The following is a 25,854-nucleotide window of genomic DNA, read 5'->3' on the forward strand; positions in this document are numbered from 1 at the left end:
AACACTCTTTCTGTAGAAAATGCAAGTGGAGATTCGGAGCGCTAAGAGGGTAATAGTGGAAAAAGGAATGTCTCCAAATATAAACTACACAGAATCATTCTGTGAAACTTCTTTCTGATCTGAGTATTCAGCTAACAGAGTTAAACCATACTTTTGATTGAGCAGTTTTGAAACACTCTGTCTGTAGAAAATGCAACTGGACATTCGTAGCGCTAAGTGGGTAATAGTGGAAAAAAGAATATGTTCAAATATAAACTACACAGAAGCATTGTATGAAACTTCTTTCTGTTCTGTGCATTCAACTATCAGAGTTGAACCTTACTTTTGATTGAGCCGTTCTGAAACACTCTTTCTGTAGAAACTGCAATTGGACATTCTGAGCGCTAGGAGGCCTATATTGGGAAAAAGAATGTCTACAAATAAAAACTACACAGAAGAATTGTGTGAAACTTCTTTCTGTTCTGTTTGTTCAACTAAAAGAGTTGAACCTTAGTTTTGATTGAGCCGTTCTCAAACACTCTTTCTGTAGAAAATGCAAGTGGAGATTCGGAGCGCTAAGAGGGTAATAGTGGAAAAAGGAATGTCTCCAAATATAAACTACACAGAATCATTCTGTGAAACTTCTTTCTGATCTGTGCATTCAGCTAACAGAGTTAAACCATACTTTTGATTGAGCAGATCTGAACACTCTTTCTGTAGAAAATGCAACTGGACATTTGGAGCGCTAAGAGAGTACTAGTGGAAAAAGGAATATATTCAAATATAAACTACACAGAAGCATTCTGTGAAACTTCTTTCTGATCTGAGCATTCAGCTAACAGAGTTAAACAATACTTTTGATTGAGCAGTTTTGAAACACTCTGTCTGTAGAAAATGCAACTGGACATTCGTAGCGCTAAGTGGGTAATAGTGGAAAAAAGAATATGTTCAAATATAAACTACACAGAAGCATTGTATGAAACTCCTTTCTGTTCTGTGCATTCAACTAACAGAGTTGATCCTTACTTTTGATTGAGCCTTTCTGAAACACTCTTTCTGTAGAAACTGCAATTGGACATTCTGAGCGCTAAGAGGCCTCTATTGGGAAAAATAATATCTTCAAATAAAAACTACACAGAAGCATTGTGTGAAACTTATTTCTGATATGTTCATTAAGCTAACAGAGTTAAAACATACTTTTTATTGCGCAGTTCTGAACACTCTTTCTGGAGAAAATGCAAGTGGACATTCGGAGCGCTAAGAGGGTAATAGTGGAAAAAGGAATATATTCAAATATAAACTACACAGTAGCATTCTGTGAAAATTCTTTCTGTTCTGTGCATTCAACTAACAGAGTTGAACCTTACTTTTGATTGAGCCGTTCTGAAACACTCTTTCTGTAGAAACTGCAATTGGACATGCTAAGCGCTAAGAGGCCTACATTGGGAAAAAGAATATCTTCAAATAAAAACTACACAGATGCATTCTGTGAAACTTATTTCTGATCTGTAAATTCAGTTAACAGAGATAAAACATATTTTTGATTGAGCAGTTATGAAACACTCTTTTTGTAGAAAATGCAAGTGGAGATTCGGAGCGCTAAGAGGGTAACAGTGGAAAAAGGAATGTCTTCAAATATAAACTACCCAGAATCATTCGGTGAAACTTCTTTCTGATCTGTGCATTCAGCTAACAGAGTTAAACCATACTTTTGATTGAGCAGGTCTGAACACTCTTTCTGTAGAAAATGCAACTGGACATTTTGAGGGCTAAGAGCGTAGTAGTGGAAAAAGGAATATATTCAAATATAAACTACACAGAAGCATTCTGTGAAACTTCATTCTGATCTGAGCATTCAGCTAACAGAGTTAAACCATACTTTTGATTCAGCAGTTTTGAAACACTCTGTCTGTAGAAAATGCAACTGGACATTCGTAGCCCTAAGTGGGTAATAGTGGAAAAAAGAATATGTTCAAATATAAACTACACAGAAGCATTGTATGAAACTTCTTTCTGTTCTGTGCATTCAACTAACAGAGTTGAACCTTACTTTTGATTGAGCCGTTCTGAAACACTCTTTCTGTAGAAACTTCAATTGGACATTCTGAGCGCTAGGAGGCCTATATTGGGAAAAAGAATGTCTACAAATAAAAACTACAGAGAAGAATTGTGTGAAACTTCTTTCTGTTCTGTTTGTTCAACTAAAAGAGTTGAACCTTTGTTTTGATTGAGCCGTTCGGAGAAACCCTTGCTGTAGAAAATGCAAGTGGAGATTCGGAGCGCTAAGAGGGTAATAGTGGAAAAAGGAATGTCTCCAAATATAAACTACACAGAATCATTCTGGGAAACTTTTTTCTGATCTGTGCATTCAGCTAACTGAGTTAAACCATACTTTTGAAAGAGCAGATCTGAACACTCTTTCTGTAGAAAATGCAACTGGACATTTGGAGGGCTAAGAGAGTAGTAGTGGAAAAAGGAATATATTCAAATATAAACTACACAGAAGCATTCTGTGAAACTTCTTTCTGATATGAGCATTCAGCTAACAGAGTTAAACCATACTTTTGATTGAGCAGTTTTGAAACAATCTGTCTGTAGAAAATGCAACTGGACATTCGTAGCGCTAAGTGGGTAATAGTGGAAAAAAGAATATGTTCAAATATAAACTACACAGAAGCATTGTATGAAACTTCTTTCTGTTCTGTGCATTCAACTACAAGAGTTTTACCTTACTTTTGATTGAGCCTTTCTGAAACACTCATTCTGTAGAGACTGCAATAGTACATTCTGAGCGCTAAGAGGCCTCTATTGGGCAATATAATATCTTCAAATAAAAACTACACAGAAGCATTGTGTGAAACTTATTTCTGATATGTTCATTAAGCTAACAGAGTTAAACCATACTTTTGATTGCGCATTTCTGAACACTATTTCTGTAGAAAATGCAAGTGGACATTCGGAGCGCTAAGAGGGTAATAGTGGAAAAAGGAATATATTCAAATATAAACTACACAGTAGCATTCTGTGAAAATTCTTTCTGTTCTGTGCATTCAACTAACAGAGTTGAACCTTACTTTTGATTGAGCCGTTCTGAAACACTCTTTCTGTAGAAACTGCAATTGGACATGCTAAGCGCTAAGAGGCCTACATTGGGAAAAAGAATATCTTCAAATAAAAACTACACAGATGCATTCTGTGAAACTTATTTCTGATCTGTAAATTCAGTTAACAGAGATAAAACATATTTTTGATTGAGCAGTTATGAAACACTCTTTTTGTAGAAAATGCAAGTGGAGATTCGGAGCGCTAAGAGGGTAATAGTGGAAAAAGGAATGTCTTCAAATATAAACAACACAGAATCATTCGGTGAAACTTCTTTCTGATCTGTGCATTCAGCTAACAGAGTTAAACCATACTTTTGATTGAGCAGATCTGAACACTCTTTCTGTAGAAAATGCAACTGGAAATTTGGAGCGCTAAGAGCGTAGTAGTGGAAAAAGGAATATATTCAAATATAAACTACACAGAAGCATTCTGTGAAACTTCTTTCTGATCTGAGTATTCAGCTAACAGAGTTAAACCATACTTTTGATTGAGCAGTTTTGAAACACTCTGTCTGTAGATAATGCAACTGGACATTCGTAGCGCTAAGTGGGTAATAGTGGAAAAAAGAATATGTTCAAATATAAACTACACAGAAGCATTGTATGAAACTCCTTTCTGTTCTGTGCATTCAACTATCAGAGTTGAACCTTACTTCTGATTGAGCCGTTCTGAAACACTCTTTCTGTAGAAACTGCAATTGGACATTCTGAGCGCTAGGAGGCCTATATTGGGAAAAAGAATGTCTACAAATAAAAACTACACAGAAGAATTGTGTGAAACTTCTTTCTGTTCTGTTTGTTCAACTAAAAGAGTTGAACCTTAGTTTTGATTGAGCCGTTCTGAAACACTCTTTCTGTTGAAAATGCAAGTGGAGATTCGGAGCGCTAAGAGGGTAATAGTGGAAAAAGGAATGTCTCCAAATATAAACTACACAGAATCATTCTGTGAAACTTCTTTCTGATCTGTGCATTCAGCTAACAGAGTTAAACCATACTTTTGATTGAGCAGATCTGAACACTCTTTCTGTAGAAAATGCAACTGGACATTTGGAGCGGTAAGAGAGTACTAGTGGAAAAAGGAATATATTCAAATATAAACTACACAGAAGCATTCTGTGAAACTTCTTTCTGATCTGAGCATTCAGCTAACAGAGTTAAACAATACTTTTGATTGAGCAGTTTTGAAACACTCTGTCTGTAGAAAATGCAACTGGACATTCGTAGCGCTAAGTGGGTAATAGTGGAAAAAAGAATATGTTCAAATATAAACTACACAGAAGCACTGTATGAAACTTCTTTCTGTTCTGTGCATTCAACTAACAGAGTTGATCCTTACTTTTGATTGAGCCTTTCTGAAACACTCTTTCTGTAGAAACTGCAATTGGACATTCTGAGCGCTAAGAGGCCTCTATTGGGAAAAATAATATCTTCAAATAAAAACTACACAGAAGCATTGTGTGAAACTTATTTCTGATATGTTCATTAAGCTAACAGAGTTAAACCATACTTTTGATTGCGCAGTTCTGAACACTCTTTCTGTAGAAAATGCAAGTGGACATTCGGAGCGCTAAGAGGGTAATAGTGGAAAAAGGAATATATTCAAATATAAACTACACAGTAGCATTCTGTGAAAATTCTTTCTGTTCGGTGCATTCAACTAACAGAGTTGAACCTTACTTTTGATTGAGCCGTTCTGAAACACTCTTTCTGTAGAAACGGCAATTGGACATGCTAAGCGCTAAGAGGCCTACATTGGGAAAAAGAATATCTTCAAATAAAAACTACACAGATGCATTCTGTGAAACTTATTTCTGATCTGTAAATTCAGTTAACAGAGATAAAACATATTTTTGATTGAGCAGTTATGAAACACTCTTTTTGTAGAAAATTCAAGTGTAGATTCGGAGCGCTAAGAGGGTAATAGTGGAAAAAGGAATGTCTTCAAATATAAACTACACAGAATCATTCGGTGAAACTTCTTTCTGATCTGTGCATTCAGCTAACAGAGTTAAACCATACTTTTGATTGAGCAGATCTGAACACTCTTTCTGTAGAAAATGCAACTGGACATTTGGAGCGCTAAGAGCGTAGTAGTGGAAAAAGGAATATATTCAAATATAAACTACACAGAAGCATTCTGTGAAACTTCTTTCTGATCTGAGCATTCAGCTAACAGAGTTAAACCATACTTTTGATTGAGCAGTTTTGAAACACTCTGTCTGTAGAAAATGCAAGTGGACATTCGGAGCGCTAAGAGGGTAATAGTGGAAAAAGGAATATATTCAAATATAAACTACACAGTAGCATTCTGTGAAAATTCTTTCTGTTCTGTGCATTCAACTAACAGAGTTGAACCTTACTTTTGATTGAGCCATTCTGAAACACTCTTTCTGTAGAAACTGCAATTGGACATGCTAAGCGCTAAGAGGACTACATTGGGAAAAAGAATATCTTCAAATTAAAACTACACAGATGCATTCTGTGAAACTAATTTCTGATCTGTAAATTCAGTTAACAGAGATAAAACATATTTTTGATTGAGCAGTTATGAAACACTCTTTTTGTAGAAAATGCAAGTGGAGATTCGGAGCGCTAAGAGGGTAATAGTGGAAAAAATAATGTCTCCAAATATAAACTACACAGAATCATTCGGTGAAACTTCTTTCTGATCTGTGCATTCAGCTAACAGAGTTAAACCATACTTTTGATTGAGCAGATCTGAACACTCTTTCTGTAGAAAATGCAACTGGACATTTGGAGCGCTAAGAGCGTAGTAGTGGAAAAAGGAATATATTCAAATATAAACTACACAGAAGCATTCTGTGAAACTTCTTTCTGATCTGAGCATTCAGCTAACAGAGTTAAACCATACTTTTGATTGAGCAGTTTTGAAACACTCTGTCTGTAGAAAATGCAACTGGACATTCGTAGCGCTAAGTGGGTAATAGTGGAAAAAAGAATATGTTCAAATATAAACTACAGAGAAGCATTGTATGAAACTTCTTTCTGTTCTGTGCATTCAACTAACAGAGTTGAACCTTACTTTTGATTGAGCCTTTCTGAAACACTCTTTCTGTAGAAACTGCAATTGGACATTCTGAGCGCTAAGAGGCCTCTATTGGGAAAAATAATATCTTCAAATGAAAACTACACAGAAGCATTGTGTGAAACTTATTTCTGATATGTTCATTAAGCTAACAGAGTTAAACCATACTTTTGATTGCGCAGTTCTGAACACTCTTTCTGTAGAAAATGCAAGTGGACATTCGGAGCGCTAAGAGCGTAATAGTGGAAAAAGGAATATATTCAAATATAAACTACACAGTAGCATTCTGTGAAAATTCTTTCTGTTCTGTGCATTCAACTAACAGAGTTGAACCTTACTTTTGATTGAGCCGTTCTGAAACACTCTTTCTGTAGAAACTGCAATTGGACATGCTAAGCGCTAAGAGGCCTACATTGGGAAAAAGAATATCTTCAAATAAAAACTACACAGATGCATTCTGTGAAACTTATTTCTGATCTGTAAATTCAGTTAACAGAGATAAAACATATTTTTGATTGAGCAGTTATGAAACACTCTTTTTGCAGAAAATGCAAGTGGAGATTCGGAGCGCTAAGAGGGTAATAGTGGAAAAAGGAATGTCTTCAAATATAAACTACACAGAATCATTCGGTGAAACTTCTTTCTGATCTGTGCATTCAGCTAACAGAGTTAAAGCATACTTTTGATTGAGCAGATCTGAACACTCTTTCTGTAGAAAATGCAACTGGACATTTGGAGTGCTAAGAGCTTAGTAGTGGAAAAAGGAATATATTCAAATATAAACTACACAGAAGCATTCTGTGAAACTTCTTTCTGATCTGAGCATTCAGCTAACAGAGTTAAACCATACTTTTGATTGAGCAGTTTTGAAACACTCTGTCTGTAGAAAATGCAACTGGACATTTGGAGCGCTAAGTGGGTAATAGTGGAAAAAAGAATATGTTCATATATAAACTACACAGAAGCATTGTATGAAACTTCTTTCTGTTCTGTGCATTCAACTAACAGAGTTGAACCTTACTTTTGATTGAGCCGTTCTGAAACACTCCTTCTGTAGAAAGTGCAATTGGACATTCTGAGCACTAAGAGGCCTATATTGGGAAAAAGAATATCTACAAATAAAAACTACACAGAAGCATTCTGTGAAACTTCTTTCTGTTCTGTGCATTCAACTAAGAGAGTTGAACCTTACATTTGATTGAGCCTTTCTGAAACACTCTTTCTGTAGAAAATGCAAGTGGAGATTCGGAGCGCTAAGAGGGTAATAGTGGAAAAAGGAATGTCTCCAAATATAAACTACACAGAATCATTCTGTGAAACTTCTTTCTGATCTGTGCATTCAGCTAACAGAGTTAAACCATACTTTTGATTGAGCAGTTCTGAACACTCTTTCTGTAGAAAATGCAAGTGGGCATTCGGAGCGCTAAGAGGGTAATAGTGGAAAAAGGAATATATTCAAATATAAACTACACAGTAGCATTCTGTGCAAATTCTTTCTGTTCTGTGCATTCAACTAACAGAGTTGAACCTTACTTTTGATTGAGCCGTTCTGAAACACTCTTTCTGTAGAAACTGCAATTGGACATGCTAAGCGCTAAGAGGCCTACATTGGGAAAAAGAATATCTTCAAATAAAAACTACACAGATGCATTCTGTGAAACTTATTTCTGATCTGAAAATTCAGTTAACAGAGATAAAGCATATTTTTGATTGAGCAGTTATGAAACACTCATTTGTAGAAAATGCAAGTGGAGATTCGGAGCGCTAAGAAGGTAATAGTGGAAAAAGGAATGTCTTCAAATATAAACTACACAGAATCATTCGGTGAAACTTCTTTCTGATCTGTGCATTCAGCTAACAGAGTTAAACCATACTTTTGATTGAGCAGATCTGAACACTCTTTCTGTAGAAAATGCAACTGGACATTTGGAGCGCTAAGAGCGTAGTAGTGGAAAAAGGAATATATTCAAATATAAACTACACAGAAGCATTCTGTGAAACTTCTTTCTGATCTGAGCATTCAGCTAACAGATTTAAACCATACTTTTGATTGAGCAGTTTTGAAACACTCTGTCTGTAGAAAATGCAACTGGACATTCGTAGCGCTAAGTGGGTAATAGTGGAAAAAAGAATATGTTCAAATATAAACAACACAGAAGCATTGTATGAAACTCCTTTCTGTTCTGTGCATTCAACTAACAGAGTTGAACTTTACTTTTGATTGAGCCGTTCTGAAACACTCTTTCTGTAGAAACTGCAATTGGACATTTTGAGCGCTAGGAGGCCTATATTGGGAAAAAGAATGTCTACAAATAAAAACTACAGAGAAGAATTGTGTGAAACTTCTTTCTGTTCTGTTTGTTCAACTAAAAGTGTTGAACCTTAGTTTTGATTGAGCCGTTCTGAGACACTCTTTCTGTAGAAAATACAAGTGGAGATTCGGAGCGCTAAGAGGGTAATAGTGGAAAAAGGATTGTCTCCAAATATAAACTACACAGAATCATTCTGTGAAACTTCTTTCTGATCTGTACATTCAGCTAACAGAGTTAAAACATACTTTTGATAGAGCAGATCTGAACACTCTTTCTGTAGAAAATGCAACTGGACATTTGGAGCGCTAAGAGAGTAGTAGTGGGAAAAGTAATATATTCAAATATAAACTACACAGAAGCATTCTGTGAAACTTCTTTCTGATCTGAGCATTCAGCTAACGGAGTTAAACCATACTTTTGATTGAGCAGTTTTGAAACACTCTGTCTGTAGAAAATGCAACTGGACATTCGTAGCGCTAAGTGGGTAATAGTGGAAAAAAGAATATGTTCAAATATAAACTACACAGAAGCATTGTATGAAACTTCTTTCTGTTCTGTGCATTCAACTAACAGAGTTGAACTTTACTTTTGATTGAGCCTTTCTGAAACACTCTTTCTGTAGAAACTGCAATTGGACATTCTGAGCGCTAAGAGGCCTATATTGGGAAAAATAATATCTTCAAATAAAAACTACACAGAAGCATTGTGTGAAACTTATTTCTGATATGTTCATTAAGCTAACAGAGTTAAACCATGCTTTTGATTGCGCAGTTCTGAACACTCTTTCTGTAGAAAATGCAAGTGGACATTCGGTGCGCTAAGTGGGTAATAGTGGAAAAAGGAATATATTCAAATATAAACTACACAGTAGCATTCTGTGAAAATTCTTTCTGTTCTGTGCATTCAACTAACAGAGTTGAACCTTACTTTTGATTGAGCCGTTCTGAAACACTCTTTCTGTAGAAACGGCAATTGGACATGCTAAGCGCTAAGAGGCCTACATTGGGAAAAAGAATATCTTCAAATAAAAACTACACCGATGCATTCTGTGAAACTTATTTCTGATCTGTAAATTCAGTTAACAGAGATAAACCATATTTTTGATTGAGCAGTTATGAAACACTCTTTTTGTAGAAAATGCAAGTGGAGATTCGGAGCGCTAAGAGGGTAATAGTGGAAAAAGGAATGTCTTCAAATATAAACTACACGGAATCATTCGGTGAAATTACTTTCTGATCTGTGCATTCAGCTAACAGAGTTAAACCATACTTTTGATTGAGCAGATCTGAACACTCTTTCTGTAGAAAATGCAACTGGACATTTGGAGCGCTAAGAGTGTAGTAGTGGAAAAAGGAATATATTCAAATATAAACTACACAGAAGCATTCTGTGAAACTACTTTCTGATCTGAGCATTCAGCTAACAGAGTTAAACCATACTTTTGATTGAGCAGTTTTGAAACACTCTGTCTGTAGAAAATGCAACTGGACATTCGTAGCGCTAAGTGGGTAATAGTGGAAAAAAGAATATGTTCAAATATAAACTACACAGAAGCATTGTATGAAACTTCTTTCTGTTCTGTGCATTCAACTAACAGAGTTGAACCTTACTTTTGATTGAGCCGTTCTGAAACACTCTTTCTGTAGAAACTGCAATTGGACATTCTGAGCGCTAGGAGGCCTACATTGGGAATAAGAATGTCTACAAATAAAAACTACAGAGAAGAATTGTGTGAAACTTCTTTCTGTTCTGTTTGTTAAACTAAAAGAGTTGAACCTTAGTTTTGATTGAGCCGTTCTGAAACACTCTTTCTGTAGAAAATGCAAGTGGAGATTCGGAGCGCTAAGAGGGTAATAGTGGAAAAAGGTATATCTCCAAATATAAACTACACAGAATTATTCTGTGAAACTTCTTTCTGATCTGTGCATTCACCTAACAGCGTTAAACCATACTTTTGATTGAGCAGATCTGAACACTCTTTCTGTAGAAAATGCAACTGGACAATTGGAGCGCTAAGAGAGTAGTAGTGGAAAAAGGAATATATTCAAATATAAACTACACAGAAGCATTCTGTGAAACTTCTTTCTGATATGAGCATTCAGCTAACAGAGTTAAACCATACTTTTGATTGAGCAGTTTTGATACACTCTGTCTGTAGAAAATGCAACTGGACATTCGTAGCGCTAAGTGGGTAATAGTGGAAAAAAGAATACATTCAAATATAAACTACACAGAAGCATTGTAAGAAACTTCTTTCTGTTCTGTGCATTCAACTAACAGAGTTGAACTTCCTTTTGATTGAGCCTTTCTGAAACACTCTTTCTGTAGAAACTGCAATTGGACATTCTGAGTGCTAAGAGGCCTATATTGGGAAAAATAATATCTTCAAATAAAAACTACACAGAAGCATTGTGTGAAACTTATTTCTGATATGTTCATTAAGCTAACAGAGTTAAACCACACTTTTCATTACGCAGTTCTGAACACTCTTTCTGTAGAAAATGCAAGTGGACATTCGGAGCGCTAAGAGGGTAATAGTGGAAAAAGGAATATATTCAAATATAAACTACACAGTAGCATTCTGTGAAAATTCTTTCTGTTCTGTGCATTCAACTAACAGAGTTGAACCTTACTTTTGATTGAGCCGTTCTGAAACACTCTTTCTGTAGAAACTGCAATTGGACATGCTAAGCGCGAAGAGGCCTACATTGGGAAAAAGAATATCTTCAAATAAAAACTACACAGATGCATTCTGTGAAACTTATTTCTGATCTGTAAATTCAGTTAACAGAGATAAAACATATTTTTGATTGAGCAGTTATGAAACCCTCTTTTTGTAGAAAATGCAAGTGGAGATTCGGAGCGCTAAGAGGTTAATAGTGGAAAAAGGAATGTCTTAAAATGTAAACTACACAGAATCATTCGGTGAAACTTCTTTCTGATCTGTGCATTCAGCTAACAGAGTTAAACCATACTTTTGATTGAGCAGATCTGAACACTCTTTCTGTAGAAAATGCATCTGGACATTTGGAGCGCTAAGAGCGTAGTAGTGGAAAAAGGAATATATTCAAATATAAACTACACAGAAGCATTCTGTGAAACTTCTTTCTGATCTGAGCATTCAGCTAACAGAGTTAAACCATACTTTTGATTGAGCAGTTTTGAAACACTCTGTCTGTAGAAAATGCAACTGGACATTCGTAGCGCTAAGTGGGTAATAGTGGAAAAAAGAATATGTTCAAATATAAACTACACAGAAGCATTGTATGAAACTTCTTTCTGTTCTGTGCTTTCAACTAACAGAGTTGAACCTTACTTTTGATTGAGCCGTTCTGAAACACTCTTTCTGTAGAAACTGCAATTGGACAATCTGAGCGCTAAGAGGCCTATATTGGGAAAAAGAATGTCTACAAATAAAAACTACACAGAAGAATTGTGTGAAACTTCTTTCTGTTCTGTTTGTTCAACTAAAAGAGTTGAACGTTAGTTTTGATTGAGCCGTTCTGAGAAACTCTTTCTGTAGAAAATGCAAGTGGAGATTCGGAGCGCTAAGAGGGTAATAGTGGAAAAAGGAATGTCTCCAAATATAAACTACACAGAATCATTCTGTGAAACTTTTTTCTGATCTGTGCATTCAGCTAACAGAGTTAAACCATACTTTTGATAGAGCAGATCTGAACACTCTTTCTGTAGAAAATGCAACTGGACATTTGGAGCGCTAAGAGAGTAGTAGTGGAAAAAGGAATATATTCAAATATAAACTACACAGAAGCATTCTGTGAAACTTCTTTCTGATCTGAGCATTCAGCTAACAGAGTTAAACCATACTTTTGATTGAGCAGTTTTGACACACTCTGTCTGTAGAAAATGCAACTGGACATTCGTAGCGCTAAGTGGGTAATAGTGGAAAAAAGAATATGTTCAAATATAAACTACACAGAAGCATTGTATGAAACTACTTTCTGTTATGTGCATTCAACTACAAGAGTTGAACCTTACTTTTGATTGAGCCTTTCTGAAACAGTCTTTCTGTAGAAACTGCAATAGGACATTCTGCGCGCTAAGAGGCCTCTATTGGGAAAAATAATATCTTCAAATAAAAACTACACAGAAGCATTGTGTGAAACTTATTTCTGATATGTTAATTAAGCTAACAGATTTAAACCATACTTTTGATTGCGCAGTTCTGAACACTCTTTCTGTAGAAAATGCAAGTGGACATTCGGAGCGCTAAGAGGGTAATAGTGGAAAAAGGAATATATTCAAATATAAACTACACAGTAGCATTCTGTGAAAATTCTTTCTGTTCTGTGCATTCAACTAACAGAGTTGAACCTTACTTTTGATTGAGGCGTTCTGAAACACTCTTTCTGTAGAAACTGCAATAGGACATGCTAAGCGCTAAGAGGCCTACATTGGGAAAAAGAATATCTTCAAATTAAAACTACACAGATGCATTCTGTGAAACTTATTTCTGATCTGTAAATTCAGTTAACAGAGATAAAACATATTTTTGATTGAGCAGTTATGAAACACTCTTTTTGTAGAAAATGCAAGTGGAGATTCGGAGCGCTAAGAGGGTAATAGTGGAAAAAGGAATGTCTTCAAATATAAACTACACAGAATCATTCGGTGAAACTTCTTTCTGATCTGTGCATTCAGCTAACGGAGTTAAACCATACTTTTGATTGAGCAGGTTTGAAACACTCTGTCTGTAGAAAATGCAACTGGACATTCGTAGCGCTAAGTGGGTAATAGTGGAAAAAAGAATATGTTCAAATATAAACTACACAGAAGCATTGTATGAAACTTCTTTCTGTTCTGTGCATTCAACTATCAGAGTTGAACCTTACTTTTGATTGAGCCGTTCTGAAACACTCTTTCTGTAGAAACTGCAATTGGACATTCTGAGCGCTAGGAGGCCTATATTGGGAAAAAGAATGTCTACAAATAAAAACTACAGAGAAGAATTGTGTGAAACTTCTTTCTGTTCTGTTTGTTCAACTAAAGAGTTGAACCTTAGTTTTGATTGATCCGTTCTGAAACACTCTTTCTGTAGAAAATGCAAGTGGAGATTCGGAGCGCTAAGAGGGTAATAGTGGAAAAAGGAATGTCTCCAAATATAAACTACACAGAATCATTCTGTGAAACTTCTTTCTGATCTGTGCATTCAGCTAACAGAGTTAAACCATACTTTTGATTGAGCAGATCTGAACACTCTTTCTGTAGAAAATGCAACTGGACATTTGGAGCGCTAAGAGAGTACTAGTGGAAAAAGGAATATATTCAAATATAAACTACACAGAAGCCTTCTGTGAAACTTCTTTCTGATCTGAGCATTCAGCTAACAGAGTTAAACAATACTTTTGATTGAGCAGTTTTGAAACACTCTGTCTGTAGAAAATGCAACTGGACATTCGTAGCACTAAGTGGGTAATAGTGGAAAAAAGAATATGTTCAAATATAAACTACACAGAAGCATTGTATGAAAATTCTTTATGTTCTGTGCATTCAACTAACAGAGTTGATCCTTACTTTTGATTGAGCCTTTCTGAAAAACTCTTTCTGTAGAAACTGCAATTGGACATTCTGAGCGCTAAGAGGCCTCTATTGGGAAAAATAATATCTTCAAATAAAAACTACACAGAAGCATTGTGTGAAACCTATTTCTGATATGTTCATTAAGCTAACAGAGTTAAACCATACTTTTGATTGCGCAGTTCTGAACACTCTTTCTGTAGAAAATGCAAGTGGACATTCGGAGCGCTAAGAGGGTAATAGTGGAAAAAGGAATATATTCAAATATAAACTACACAGTAGCATTCTGTGAAAATTCTTTCTGTTCTGTGCATTCAACTAACAGAGTTAAACCTTACTTTTGATTGAGCCGTTCTGAAACACTCTTTCTGTAGAAACTGCAATTGGACATGCTAAGCGCTAAGAGGCCTACATTGGGAAAATAATATCTTCAAATAAAAACTACACAGATGCATTCTGTGAAACTTATTTCTGATCTGTAAATTCAGTTAACAGAGATAAAACATATTTTTGATTGAGCAGTTATGAAACACTCTTTTTGTAGAAAATGCAAGTGGAGATTCGGAGCGCTAAGAGGGTAATAGTGGAAAAAGGAATGTCTTCAAATATAAACTACACAGAATCATTCGGTGAAACTTCTTTCTGATCTGTGCATTCAGCTAACAGAGTTAAACCATACTTTTGATTGAGCAGGTCTGAACACTCTTTCTGTAGAAAATGCAACTGGACATTTGGAGCGCTAAGAGAGTACTAGTGGAAAAAGGAATATATTCAAATATAAACTACACAGAAGCATTCTGTGAAACTTCTTTCTGATCTGAGCATTCAGCTAACAGAGTTAAACCATACTTTTGACTGAGCAGTTTTGAAACACTCTGTCTGTAGAAAATGCAACTGGACATTCGTAGCGCTAAGTGGGTAATAGTGGAAAAAAGAATATGTTCAAATATAAACTACACAGAAGCATTGTATGAAACTTCTTTCTGTTCTGTGCATTCAACTAACAGGGTTGAACCTTACTTTTGATTGAGCCTTTCTGAAACACTCTTTCTGTAGAAACTGCAATTGGACATTCTGAGCGCTAAGAGGCCTCTATTGGGAAAAATAATATCTTCAAATAAAAACTACACAGAAGCATTGTGTGAAACTTATTTCTGATATGTTCATTAAGCTAACAGAGTTAAACCATACTTTTGATTGCGCAGTTCTGAACACTCTTTCTGTAGAAAATGCAAGTGGACATTCGGAGCGCTAAGAGGGAAATAGTGGAAAAAGGAATATATTCAAATATAAACTACACAGTAGCATTCTGTGAAAATTCTTTCTGTTCTGTGCATTCAACTAACAGAGTTGAACCTTACTTTTGATTGAGCCGTTCTGAAACACTCTTTCTGTAGAAACTGCAATTGGACATTCTGAGCGCTAGGAGGCCTATATTGGGAAAAAGAATGTCTACAAATAAAAACTACAGAAAAGATTTATGTGAAACTTCTTTCTGTTCTGTTTGTTCAACTAAAAGAGTTGAACCTTAGTTTTGATTGAGCCGTTCTGAAACACTCTTTCTGTAGAAAATGCAAGTGGAGATTCGGAGCGGTAAGAGGGTAATAGTGGAAAAAGGAATGTCTCCAAATATAAACTACACAGAATCATTCTGTGAAACTTCTTTCTGATCTGTGCATTCAGCTAAGAGAGTTAAACCATACTTTTGATTGAGCAGATCTGAACACTCTTTCTGTAGAAAATGCAACTGGACATTTGGAGCGCTAAGAGAGTAGTAGTGGAAAAAGGAATATATTCAAATATAAACTACACAGAAGCATTCTGTGAAACTTCTTTCTGATCTGAGCATTCAGCTAACAGAGTTAAACCATACTTTTGATTGAGCAGTTTTGAAACACTCTGTCTGTAGAAAATGCAACTGGACATTCGTAGCGCTAAGTGGGTAATAGTGGAAAAAAGAATATGTTCAAATATAAACTACACAGAATCATTGTATGAAACTTCTTTCTGTTCTGTGCATTCAACTAACAGAGTTGAACCTTACTTTTGATTGAGCCGTTCTGAAACACTCTTTCTGTAGAAACTGCAATTGGACATTTTGAGAGCTAGGAGGCCTATATTGGGAAAAAGAATGTCTACAAATAAAAACTACACAGCAGGATTGTGTGAAACTACTTTCTGTTCTGTTTGTTCAACTAAAAGAGTTGAACCTTAGTTTTGATTGAGCCTTTCTGAAACACTCTTTCTGTAGAAACTGCAATTGGACATTCTGAGCGCTAAGAGGCCTATATTGGGAAAAATAATATCTTCAAATAAAAACTACACAGAAGCATTGTGAGAAACTTATTTCTGATATGTTCATTAAGCTCACAGAGTTAAACCATACTTTTGATTGCGCAATTCTGAACACTCTTTCTGTAGAAAATGCAAGTGGACATTCGGAGCACTAAGAGGGTAATAGTGGAAAAAGGAATATATTCAAATATAAACTACACAGTAGCATTCTGTGAAAATTCTTTCTGTTCTGTGCATTCAACTAACAGAGTTGAACCTTACTTTTGATTGAGCCGTTCTGAAACACTCTTTCTGTAGAAACTGCAATTGTACATGCTAAGCGCTAAGAGGCCTACATTGGGAAAAAGAATATCTTCAAATAAAAACTACACAGATGCATTCTGTGAAACTTATTTCTGATCTGTAATTTCAGTTAACAGAGATAAAACATATTTTTGATTGAGCAGTTATGAAACACTCTTTTTGTAGAAAATGCAAGTGGAGATTCGGAGCGCTAAGAGGGTAATAGTGGAAAAAGGAATGTCTTCAAATATAAACTACACAGAATCATTCGGTGAAACTTCTTTCTGATCTGTGCATTCAGCTAACAGAGTTAAACCATACTTTTGATTGAGCAGGTCTGAACACTCTTTCTGTAGAAAATGCAACTGGACATTTGGAGCGCTAAGAGCGTAGTAGTGGAAAAAGGAATATATTCAAATATAAACTACACAGAAGCATTCTGTGAAACTTCTTTCTGATCTGAGCATTCAGCTAACAGAGTTAAACCATACTTTTGATTGAGCAGTTTTGAAACACTCTGTCTGTAGAAAATGCAATTGGACATTCGTAGCGCTAAGTGGGTAATAGTGGAAAAAAGAATATGTTCAAATATAAACTACACAGAAGCATTGTATGAAACTTCTTTCTGTTCTGTGCATTCAACTAACAGAGTTGAACCTTACTTTTGATTGAGCCGTTCTGAAACACTCTTTCTGTAGAAACTTCAATTGGACATTCTGAGCGCTAGGAGGCCTATATTGGGAAAAAGAATGTCTACAAATAAAAACTACAGAGAAGAATTGTGTGAAACTTCTTTCCGTTCTGTTTGTTCAACTAAAAGAGTTGAACCTTAGTTTTGATTGAGCCGTTCTGAAACACTCTTTCTGTAGAAAATGCAAGTGGAGATTCGGAGCGCTAAGAGGGTAATAGTGGAAAAAGGAATGTCTCCAAATATAAACTACACAGAATCATTCTGTGAAACTTCTTTCTCATCTGTGCATTCAGCTAACAGAGTTAAACCATACTTTTGATTGAGCAGATCTGAACACTCTTTCTGTAGAAAATGCAACTGGACATTTGGAGCGCTAACAGCGTAGTAGTGGAAAAAGGAATATATTCAAATATAAACTACACAGAAGCATTCTGTGAAACTTCTTTCTGATCTGAGCATTCAGCTAACAGAGTTAAACCATACTTTTGATTGAGCAGTTTTGAAACACTCTGTCTGTAGAAAATGCAACTGGACATTCGTAGCGCTAAGTGGGTAATAGTGGAAAAAAGAATATGTTCAAATATAAACTACACAGAAGCATTGTATGAAACTTCTTTCTGTTCTGTGCATTCAACTAACAGAGTTGAACCTTACTTTTGATTGAGCCGTTCTGAAACACTCTTTCTGTAGAAACTGCAATTGGACATTCTGAGCGCTAGGAGGCCTATATTGGGAAAAAGAATGTCTACAAATAAAAACTACAGAGAAGAATTGTGTGAAACTTCTTTCTGTTCTGTTTGTTCAACTAAAAGATTTGAACCTTAATTTTGATTGAGCCGTTCTGAGAAACTCTTTCTGTAGAAAATGCAAGTGGAGATTCGGAGCGCTAAGAGTTTAATAGTGGAAAAAGGAATGTCTCTAAATATAAACTACACAGAATCATTCTGTGAAACTTTTTTCTGATCTGTGCATTCAGCTAACAGAGTTAAACCATACTTTTGATAGAGCAGATCTGAACACTCTTTCTGTAGAAAATGCAACTGGACATTTGGAGCGCTAAGAGTGTACTAGTGGAAAAAGGAATATATTCAAATATAAACTACACAGAAGCATTCTGTGAAACTTCTTTCTGATCTGAGCATTCAGCTAACAGAGTTAAACAATACTTTTGATTGAGCAGTTTTGAAACACTCTGTCTGTAGAAAATGCAACTGGACATTCGTAGCGCTAAGTGGGTAATAGTGGAAAAAAGAATATGTTCAAATATAAACTACACAGAAGCATTGTATGAAACTTCTTTCTGTTCTGTGCATTCAACTAACAGAGTTGATCCTTACTTTTGATTGAGCCTTTCTGAAACACTCTTTCTGTAGAAACTGCAATAGGACATTCTGAGCGCTAAGAGGCCTCTATTGGGAAAAATAATATCTTCAAATAAAAACTACACAGAAGCATTGTGTGAAACTTATTTCTGATATGTTAATTAAGCTAACAGATTTAAACCATACTTTTGATTGCGCAGTTCTGAACACTCTTTCTGTAGAAAATGCAAGTGGACATTCGGAGCGCTAAGAGGGTAATAGTGGAAAAAGGAATATATTCAAATATAAACTACACAGTAGCATTCTGTGAAAATTCTTTCTGTTCTGTGCATTCAACTAACAGAGTTGAACCTTACTTTTGATTGAGGCGTTCTGAAACACTCTTTCTGTAGAAACTGCAATTGGACATGCTAAGCGCTAAGAGGCCTACATTGGGAAAAAGAATATCTTCAAATTAAAACTACACAGATGCATTCTGTGAAACTTATTTCTGATCTGTAAATTCAGTTAACAGAGATAAAACATATTTTTGATTGAGCAGTTATGAAACACTCTTTTTGTAGAAAATGCAAGTGGAGATTCGGAGCGCTAAGAGGGTAATAGTGGAAAAAGGAATGTCTTCAAATATAAACTACACAGAATCATTCGGTGAAACTTCTTTCTGATCTGTGCATTCAGCTAACAGAGTTAAACCATACTTTTGATTGAGCAGATCTGAACACTCTTTCTGTAGAAAATGCAATTGGAAATTTGGAGCGCTAAGAGCGTAGTAGTGGAAAAAGGAATATATTCAAATATAAACTACACAGAAGCATTCTGTGAAACTTCTTTCTGATCTGAGTATTCAGCTAACAGAGTTAAACCATACTTTTGATTGAGCAGGTTTGAAACACTCTGTCTGTAGAAAATGCAACTGGACATTCGTAGCGCTAAGTGGGTAATAGTGGAAAAAAGAATATGTTCAAATATAAACTACACAGAAGCATTGTATGAAACTTCTTTCTGTTCTGTGCATTCAACTATCAGAGTTGAACCTTACTTTTGATTGAGCCGTTCTGAAACACTCTTTCTGTAGAAACTGCAATTGGACATTCTGAGCGCTAGGAGGCCTATATTGGGAAAAAGAATGTCTACAAATAAAAACTACAGAGAAGAATTGTGTGAAACTTCTTTCTGTTCTGTTTGTTCAACTAAAGAGTTGAACCTTAGTTTTGATTGATCCGTTCTGAAACACTCTTTCTGTAGAAAATGCAAGTGGAGATTCGGAGCGCTAAGAGGGTAATAGTGGAAAAAGGAATGTCTCCAAATATAAACTACACAGAATCATTCTGTGAAACTTCTTTCTGATCTGTGCATTCAGCTAACAGATTTAAACCATACTTTTGATTGAGCAGATCTGAACACTCTTTCTGTAGAAAATGCAACTGGACATTTGGAGCGCTAAGAGAGTACTAGTGGAAAAAGGAATATATTCAAATATAAACTACACAGAAGCCTTCTGTGAAACTTCTTTCTGATCTGAGCATTCAGCTAACAGAGTTAAACAATACTTTTGATTGAGCAGTTTTGAAACACTCTGTCTGTAGAAAATGCAACTGGACATTCGTAGCACTAAGTGGGTAATAGTGGAAAAAAGAATATGTTCAAATATAAACTACACAGAAGCATTGTATGAAAATACTTTATGTTCTGTGCATTCAACTAACAGAGTTGATCCTTACTTTTGATTGAGCCTTTCTGAAAAACTCTTTCTGTAGAAACTGCAATTGGACATTCTGAGCGCTAAGAGGCCTCTATTGGGAAAAATAATATCTTCAAATAAAAACTACACAGAAGCATTGTGTGAAACCTATTTCTGATATGTTCATTAAGCTAACAGAGTTAAACCATACTTTTGATAGCGCAGTTCTGAACACTCTTTCTGTAGAAAATGCAAGTGGACATTCGGAGCGCTAAGAGGGTAATAGTGGAAAAAGGAATATATTCAAATATAAACTACACAGTAGCATTCTGTGAAAATTCTTTCTGTTCTGTGCATTCAACTAACAGAGTTAAACCTTACTTTTGATTGAGCCGTTCTGAAACACTCTTTCTGTAGAAACTGCAATTGGACATGCTAAGCGCTAAGAGGCCTACATTGGGAAAATAATATCTTCAAATAAAAACTACACAGATGCATTCTGTGAAACTTATTTCTGATCTTTAAATTCAGTTAACAGAGATAAAACATATTTTTGATTGAGCAGTTATGAAACACTCTTTTTGTAGAAAATGCAAGTGGAGATTCGGAGCGCTAAGAGGGTAATAGTGGAAAAAGGAATGTCTTCAAATATAAACTACACAGAATCATTCGGTGAAACTTCTTTCTGATCTGTGCATTCAGCTAACAGAGTTAAACCATACTTTTGATTGAGCAGGTCTGAACACTCTTTCTGTAGAAAATGCAACTGGACATTTGGAGCGCTAAGAGAGTACTAGTGGAAAAAGGAATATATTCAAATATAAACTACACAGAAGCATTCTGTGAAACTTCTTTCTGATCTGAGCATTCAGCTAACAGAGTTAAACCATACTTTTGATTGAGCAGTTTTGAAACACTCTGTAGAAAATGCAACTGGACATTCGTAGCGCTAAGTGGGTAACAGTGGAAAAAAGAATATGTTCAAATATAAACTACACAGAAGCATTGTATGAAACTTCTTTCTGTTCTGTGCATTCAACTAACAGAGTTGAACCTTACTTTTGATTGAGCCTTTCTGAAACACTCTTTCTGTAGAAACTGCAATTGGACATTCTGAGCGCTAAGAGGCCTCTATTGGGAAAAATAATATCTTCAAATAAAAACTACACAGAAGCATTGTGTGAAACTTATTTCTGATATGTTCATTAAGCTAACAGAGTTAAACCATACTTTTGATTGCGCAGTTCTGAACACTCTTTCTGTAGAAAATGCAAGTGGACATTCGGAGCGCTAAGAGGGAAATAGTGGAAAAAGGAATATATTCAAATATAAACTACACAGTAGCATTCTGTGAAAATTCTTTCTGTTCTGTGCATTCAACTAACAGAGTTGAACCTTACTTTTGATTGAGCCGTTCTGAAACACTCTTTCTGTAGAAACTGCAATTGGACATGCTAAGCGCTAAGAGGCCTACATTGGGAAAAAGAATATCTTCAAATAAAAACTACACAGATGCATTCTGTGAAACTTATTTCTGATCTGTAAATTCAGTTAACAGAGATAAAACATATTTTTGATTGAGCAGTTATGAAACCCACTTTTTGTAGAAAATGAAAGTGGAGATTCGGAGCGCTAAGAGGGTAATAGTGGAAAAAGGAATGTCTTAAAATATAAACTACACAGAATCATTCGGTGAAACTTCTTTCTGATCTGTGCATTCAGCTAACAGAGTTAAACCATACTTTTGATTGAGCAGATCAGAACACTCTTTCTGTAGAAAATGCAACTGGACATTTGGAGCGCTAAGAGCGTAGTAGTGGAAAAAGGAATATATTCAAATATAAACAACACAGAAGCATTCTGTGAAACTTCTTTCTGATCTGAGCATTCAGCTAACAGAGTTAAACCATACTTTTGATTGAGCAGTTTTGAAACACTCTGTCTGTAGAAAATGCAACTGGACATTCGTAGCGCTAAGTGGGTATGGTGGAAAAAAGAATATGTTCAAATATAAACTACACAGAAGCATTGTATGAAACTTCTTTCTGTTCTGTGCATTCAACTAACAGAGTTGAACCTTACTTTTGATTGAGCCGTTCTGAAACACTCTTTCTGTAGAAACTGCAATTGGACATTCTGAGCGCTAGGAGGCCTATATTGGGAAAAAGAATGTCTACAAATAAAAACTACAGAAAAGATTTATGTGAAACTTCTTTCTGTTCTGTTTGTTCAACTAAAAGAGTTGAACCTTAGTTTTGATTGAGCCGTTCTGAAACACTCTTTCTGTAGAAAATGCAAGTGGAGATTCGGAGCGGTAAGAGGGTAATAGTGGAAAAAGGAATGTCTCCAAATATAAACTACACAGAATCATTCTGTGAAACTTCTTTCTGATCTGTGCATTCAGCTAAGAGAGTTAAACCATACTTTTGATTGAGCAGATCTGAACACTCTTTCTGTAGAAAATGTAACTGGACATTTGGAGCGCTAAGAGAGTAGTAGTGGAAAAAGGAATATATTCAAATATAAACTACACAGAAGCATTCTGTGAAACTTCTTTCTGATCTGAGCATTCAGCTAACAGAGTTAAACCATACTTTTGATTGAGCAGTTTTGAAACACTCTGTCTGTAGAAAATGCAACTGGACATTCGTAGCGCTAAGTGGGTAATAGTGGAAAAAAGAATATGTTCAAATATAAACTACACAGAATCATTGTATGAAACTTCTTTCTGTTCTGTGCATTCAACTAACAGAGTTGAACCTTACTTTTGATTGAGCCGTTCTGAAACACTCTTTCTGTAGAAACTGCAATTGGACATTTTGAGAGCTAGGAGGCCTATATTGGGAAAAAGAATGTCTACAAATAAAAACTACACAGCAGGATTGTGTGAAACTACTTTCTGTTCTGTTTGTTCAACTAAAAGAGTTGAACCTTAGTTTTGATTGAGCCTTTCTGAAACACTCTTTCTGTAGAAACTGCAATTGGACATTCTGAGCGCTAAGAGGCCTATATTGGGAAAAATAATATCTTCAAATAAAAACTACACAGAAGCATTGTGAGAAACTTATTTCTGATATGTTCATTAAGCTAACAGAGTTAAACCATACTTTTGATTGCGCAATTCTGAACACTCTTTCTGTAGAAAATGCAAGTGGACATTCGGAGCACTAAGAGGGTAATAGTGGAAAAAGGAATATATTCAAATATAAACTACACAGTAGCATTCTGTGAAAATTCTTTCTGTTCTGTGCATTCAACTAACAGAGTTGAACCTTACTTTTGATTGAGCCGTTCTGAAACACTCTTTCTGTAGAAACTGCAATTGTACATGCTAAGCGCTAAGAGGCCTACATTGGGAAAAAGAATATCTTCAAATAAAAACTACACAGATGCATTCTGTGAAACTTATTTCTGATCTGTAATTTCAGTTAACAGAGATAAAACATATTTTTGATTGAGCAGTTATGAAACACTCTTTTTGTAGAAAATGCAAGTGGAGATTCGGAGCGCTAAGAGGGTAATAGTGGAAAAAGGAATGTCTTCAAATATAAACTACACAGAATCATTCGGTGAAACTTCTTTCTGATCTGTGCATTCAGCTAACAGAGTTAAACCATACTTTTGATTGAGCAGGTCTGAACACTCTTTCTGTAGAAAATGCAACTGGACATTTGGAGCGCTAAGAGCGTAGTAGTGGAAAAAGGAATATATTCAAATATAAACTACACAGAAGCATTCTGTGAAACTTCTTTCTGATCTGAGCATTCAGCTAACAGAGTTAAACCATACATTTGATTGAGCAGTTTTGAAACACTCTGTCTGTAGTAAATGCAACTGGACATTCGTAGCGCTAAGTGGGTAATAGTGGAAAAAAGAATATGTTCAAATATAAACTACACAGAAGCATTGTATGAAACTTCTTTCTGTTCTGTGCATTCAACTAACAGAGTTGAACCTTACTTTTGATTGAGCCGTTCTGAAACACTCTTTCTGTAGAAACTGCAATTGGACATGCTAAGCGCTAAGAGGCCTACATTGGGAAAAAGAATATCTTCAAATAAAAACTACACAGATGCATTCTGTGAAACTTATTTCTGATCTGTAAATTCAGTTAACAGAGATAAAACATATTTTTGATTGAGCAGTTATGAAACCCACTTTTTGTAGAAAATGAAAGTGGAGATTCGGAGCGCTAAGAGGGTAATAGTGGAAAAAGGAATGTCTTAAAATATAAACTACACAGAATCATTCGGTGAAACTTCTTTCTGATCTGTGCATTCAGCTAACAGAGTTAAACCATACTTTTGATTGAGCAGATCAGAACACTCTTTCTGTAGAAAATGCAACTGGACATTTGGAGCGCTAAGAGCGTAGTAGTGGAAAAAGGAATATATTCAAATATAAACAACACAGAAGCATTCTGTGAAACTTCTTTCTGATCTGAGCATTCAGCTAACAGAGTTAAACCATACTTTTGATTGAGCAGTTTTGAAACACTCTGTCTGTAGGAAATGCAACTGGACATTCGTAGCGCTAAGTGGGTATGGTGGAAAAAAGAATATATTCAAATATAAACTACACAGAAGCATTGTATGAAACTTCTTTCTGTTCTGTGCATTCAACTAACAGAGTTGAACCTTACTTTTGATTGAGCCGTTCTGAAACACTCTTTCTGTAGAAACTGCAATTGGACATTCTGAGCGCTAGGAGGCCTATATTGGGAAAAAGAATGTCTACAAATAAAAACTACAGAAAAGATTTATGTGAAACTTCTTTCTGTTCTGTTTGTTCAACTAAAAGAGTTGAACCTTAGTTTTGATTGAGCCGTTCTGAAACACTCTTTCTGTAGAAAATGCAAGTGGAGATTCGGAGCGGTAAGAGGGTAATAGTGGAAAAAGGAATGTCTCCAAATATAAACTACACAGAATCATTCTGTGAAACTTCTTTCTGATCTGTGCATTCAGCTAAGAGAGTTAAACCATACTTTTGATTGAGCAGATCTGAACACTCTTTCTGTAGAAAATGCAACTGGACATTTGGAGCGCTAAGAGAGTAGTAGTGGAAAAAGGAATATATTCAAATATAAACTACACAGAAGCATTCTGTGAAACTTCTTTCTGATCTGAGCATTCAGCTAACAGAGTTAAACCATACTTTTGATTGAGCAGTTTTGAAACACTCTGTCTGTAGAAAATGCAACTGGACATTCGTAGCGCTAAGTGGGTAATAGTGGAAAAAAGAATATGTTCAAATATAAACTACACAGAATCATTGTATGAAACTTCTTTCTGTTCTGTGCATTCAACTAACAGAGTTGAACCTTACTTTTGATTGAGCCGTTCTGAAACACTCTTTCTGTAGAAACTGCAATTGGACATTTTGAGAGCTAGGAGGCCTATATTGGGAAAAAGAATGTCTACAAATAAAAACTACACAGCAGGATTGTGTGAAACTACTTTCTGTTCTGTTTGTTCAACTAAAAGAGTTGAACCTTAGTTTTGATTGAGCCTTTCTGAAACACTCTTTCTGTAGAAACTGCAATTGGACATTCTGAGCGCTAAGAGGCCTATATTGGGAAAAATAATATCTTCAAATAAAAACTAC

This window comes from Symphalangus syndactylus, chromosome 10 (assembly GCF_028878055.3).
Source record: "Symphalangus syndactylus isolate Jambi chromosome 10, NHGRI_mSymSyn1-v2.1_pri, whole genome shotgun sequence".
Taxonomy (NCBI): domain Eukaryota; kingdom Metazoa; phylum Chordata; class Mammalia; order Primates; family Hylobatidae; genus Symphalangus; species Symphalangus syndactylus.